The sequence below is a fragment of the Sciurus carolinensis genome, chromosome 11, assembly GCF_902686445.1.
Source record: "Sciurus carolinensis chromosome 11, mSciCar1.2, whole genome shotgun sequence".
Classification (NCBI taxonomy): domain Eukaryota; kingdom Metazoa; phylum Chordata; class Mammalia; order Rodentia; family Sciuridae; genus Sciurus; species Sciurus carolinensis.
The window spans coordinates 25925366-25930157 of NC_062223.1; the positions used below are offsets into that span (position 1 = coordinate 25925366).

Sequence of the window (4792 nt, forward strand, 5' to 3'; positions counted from 1 at the left end):
TATGCCACATTCCAGTCATTCCTAGACAGGCCTTCATTCACACACCCAGAAACCTCTTAATCATTGACATCTCTTAATCTAATCCAGTTGACAATTTAAATTAACCACTATAGTGGATGAACAATAAATGATGGACAATTACACAATAAAATATTTTTTTTACTAAAAAAAATTGAAATGATAAGCCATGGAAACATATAGAGGGAACTCAAAATTTAATACCAAATAAACAAGCCAGTATGAAAATTTGTGTGTTTACAACCATATGACTTTCCAGAAAAGTCAAAAACTGTTGAAAAAAGTAAAAATTTCAGTTGTCATGAAACAGACAGAATTTTTAATTCAGTTCATCTCTTCTGTATGATACTATGAGGGTGAACACATCATTACATTTCTGTCCAAAATTATATAAAGTACAATTCCAAAAGCCAAAGAGAACCATATGTAAAGTAGAAACTCTGAATGATATCATTGTTGATTAATGAATTACAAAAGGACCTAATATGGTGTGGGAGGTTGATAGTGTGTACTACGGTTTAAATGTATCCCCCAAATATTATGTGGTAGAAACAATGCAGCAGTGTTGAGAGGTGAGACCCTCAAGAGTGGATTACACAATGGAATATTACTCCACCTTAAAGAAGAATAGAATTATGGCATTTGAAGTAAATGGATGGAGTTAGAGAATATCATCTAAGCAAGATAAACCAAAACCATCAACAAAAAAAGGCCAAATGTTTTCTCTGATTTGTGGAGAATGGAGGAATTTTAGATTGGGCAGAGGGGAGAGGGGGAAGGGGAGAAGTATGGGAATGGGAAAATGTTGGAATGAGATGGACATTATTACTCTATGTACATGTATGATTGAACAAATGGTGTATCTCTACATTATGTACTATCAGAGAAATGAAAAGTTGTGCTCCATTTGTGTACAATGAGTCAAAATGTATTCTGCTGTCATGTATAATTAATAGAATAAATAAAGTAAGTAAATAAATAAATAAATGGGATTCATTGGCTGCACTGGTAAGAACGGGCCTGGGTCTGGGAGTGCCTCTGGCTGGAGACTCCCAGTGGTCTCCCCGAGGCAATTGTGGTAGAGGGCTCAGGAGGTGGTCAGTTGGATGCACATCTGCTGAGTGTCATGCTTTCAGTCTCTCTCACCTGCTGGACAATCCCCCATAGCCGGGGTCAGTTCAGTCAGCTTCACCATGACCAAGGACAATGCCTGTAGCAAGGACAGGAAACTTTGCAACAAGCTGGATGGCAAGGAACTGGACCTGAGCCTCAGGAACCTGAATGAGGTCCTGGTCAATAGCAGGCTGCATTTCCAAAGGCCACTGTACTGGATCTGTCCTGCCATAAAATGAGTAGTGGCCTCACACACCTGCTGAAGCTGGACTACAGTGAGAACAAGCTGCAGCTGCTGGCTGACTCTGGCCATCTGGTCCACCTCCAACACCTGGATATGCTCAACAAGAGGCTGGTCACCCTGCCTGTCAGAGTTGCTCAGCTCAAGAACCTGAAAGGGCTGGACCTGAATGACATCCTCTTCAACCCTGTCCTGGCCACAGTGGCCAATGACTGTTGGATGAGAGGCAGTGTGAGCAGTGTGTAAACAAGGTGTCACAGCACATGAAGGCTGTGCAGGAGGATCAGGAGAGACAGGCATGAAGCCAAACAGAGAGCTAAGGAAGCTCAGGAGTCCAAACTGCAGAAGCAGGAAAAGGCACCAGAGAAGGAGCATCAGGGAAAGGAGTATGATGCTCTCAAAGCTTTCATGTGGGAGCAGGAGAAGGAACCCAAGAAGGAAGCACATGAGGTCACCAAATCCAAGTTTGGCTCCCATCATGGCAAGTCACCTGTGGACTCACACTCAGTCCTGGGTTGTGCTGAAGCTGCTACTGCCACTCTTACTGCTGTGTGTGGTCGATGGACTGATTGCCTGTGGAGGAACCGCAATGCTGCAGCAACCCCTCCACCCCAGTGTGAACATCATCTATGACAACACTGTGCAGGGTCTGTGCTGCCACAAGATCCTCCAATGGGTCCTGCACACCAACTCCCAGCAGTGAGCTTGTCCACAGCACCTGCTGCCCCCAGGCCTTAGAGCTCAGATTCCTGTGGAATTGTCTTCTGCTAGACACAGCCTTTAGGACCAGACTTACCTGCCATCTTCAAATGGCTGCCAGTTAGTACTTGAGACCTCTGCTTTCTAGGACTTCTTGTTGTTCCTTTTTCAGGGTTCCATGGTGGAATGAAAAGAAATGGAAGATGGGGAAGTATAGTTACCTACAGGCTTAAAGGAGTCGCCTTGTGGTGGGGAGAGAGAAAACAGCCTTTTCTAGTTGTTATACTAAGTTGTGTAAAGGTAAGGCTCATTGCTACTTAATGGTCAGCTATGACTACATTTATACTTTTGTGTCACAAACCCTTTCTTTAATTGATCCCTGGGTAGCCCATGCTGATCAGGAGGCAGTGTGTTACTGGACTAGGGGACCACCATGCTCAGCAAATCCAGTCAAAATCAGGAATGAAGTTATCTATTTCCTAAAGGACCTCTAAGTCATTCAAGCATTTTAGGGACTGTACAAAATCTCTGACTGTGAAAGGAACTTCACAACCATCAGCTCAATGTAACTCCTGTAGGCAGAGTAGCTGAGGCCTTCCATAAGTCACCTGAAGTCTCCCAGATAGTCTAAAAAGAACCAGAATCCCACTCTGGTGTTCTTTCTTTCCTTAATATAATTTGGCCTCCTTTCTAATGTTCAGAGAGAACAGAACTTACACCAGAATTATGTCTCAGCCAAAGTACAGAAACTTTCCTGTTAGACAGAGTCATGACTCACAATAGAGATCTCATGCCATCAAGGTCTTGGTCAGCTCCTGTGGAGTGTGTCCCAGCCTAAATGGCTTCCACAAAATGGCAGCAGGCACAACTCCTTGCCTCAGGTTCAGAGCATTAACTCCCTGATTGCCAGGAAGTGAGGAGGTGGATCTCTGCAAAGCTGCATTGTCTGTGGCAGCTCCATCAGCATAGGTGTGACTAAATACCTCAGAGGCAACCTGAACACTCAGCTTCATAGACACTGAAGTTAAGAACTGTTGGATTCTAGAACTATGACAGAAAGGAAGGAATGAATTGAAACTAGGAATTGAAGGGAAATAAGCCATGTCCAAGATGTAGAAGAGCAAGAACATTTCAAAAAGCACTTTCTGCTCCATTGAATTCTGCACAAAAGGACAAAGTAATTTACATTGTTCCTCCATTCCATCTAATCTTTTATTGTTGCTGATTTCAGATAGTAAAGTAGTTCACCTATAAAACCATGAAAAGTCTTTAGGAGTATTATAATCCCAATCTTAATTCATTCATCCTCTGAAAAATGTATAAGAAGGATCAATTTTGTCCAGCTTTCTACTGCACATTTCAGTAATGATGAAATAAGATGATATTTCCTACCCTAAGTGAAGTGATGGAATCAGGATTTATATGGCAACATGATCATTCTCATAAGTGTCTTATTTGTATCATGCTATCAATTCACAGTGCTGAAATTTATAAATCAAATGAGTTATGGTACACCTCTCACAGGAACCCATAATTGTATATTAAAGGTAGATGTGAAATAACAAGAAATGAAAATTTAATTTCATGAGAAAATGAATTTTCACGCATTTTCTTGCATTTCATGAGAAAATATGTTTCATTATAAACAAATGGTGTCAAAAAGGTGTAATACCAAAGATTCACTTTAGGTCATTTTCATATTAATAGTGGCAAAAATAACATGTAAAACTCTAGACCAAATGTCAGTATATTCATTACTGATTGTATGACTGTAAATCAACAACAATGGCAGCTTTTCGTCCAATTTCCACTCATCTCTCTTATTCCCTGGACACCTCAACCAGAAGCACCTTACCATTCATATTTCTAGGTGCATTCTGCTCTGATGATGTGCGTGTCCTCCAGCACTTGATGTGCCTTCTGAGCAGTTCTCCTTTTCTCTTTCACAACCCTCACTACAGCCACCTTCTGATGTTCACAGTTGCACCCACAGTCTCTTTGAGGCTTTTTCTATCATGAATCACAACTGTCCCCCAAATATCTACCCATTACCCAATCCCAGAGCTACAATCACAGTTATAGGTATTTTTGTAGCTACACCTCACTTTCCAGTAGCAAAATTCATGTTCTTTTGTGAGAGCTGCTGTAACAAAGTATCCCAAGCTCTTTAAGAACAGAAATCCTTTGTTTGATAGTTTGGCATGCTATAGATTCAGAATCACCATAGTGCTGTATTGATTTCTTCAGAAGATATTGAGGAAAAGCAGAGTCTCAGGCCTTTCTCCTGAGCTTACAGATACCATGTCTGTGTCACATGTCACTCTCCCTACATCCAAATATCCCTTCTGACAGGCCATCAGTCTTATTGGAACAAGGACCAATCTAATGAAACTGGTTTAATTTGTTGACTTCTGCAAAGACCCTACAAAATATTCACATTATGTGGTAGTGGAGTTTTGAAACTCAACATAAATTTGAGGAAGATGTGGGAGGAAAAGAACAAAATAAAACAGTACTTGTTTCATGTGATCCAATGTATGACCAACAGCTATCACTCTTTCAAATATCCCCCAAGTTGCTGAACCCTTCTTTTAGGGTCTTTACATGCGCTTTCCTCTTTTTTCTAACCTGCAAATGCTCAAAGAACAATGAAATTGTCTCTCTTCACCCTGCCTATCTCCAAATTTAAAAGCGTTACTACAACTATTTACTTTGCAACAC

The 4792-nt window shown here is 41.2% G+C and overlaps 1 pseudogene; it reads left to right on the forward strand.

Moving 5' to 3' along the window:
- The first annotated feature begins 1211 nt into the window (after window positions 1-1211).
- On the forward strand, window positions 1212-2075 carry LOC124958130 (leucine-rich repeat-containing protein 59-like; annotated as a pseudogene).
- Window positions 2076-4792: the final 2717 nt, after the last annotated feature.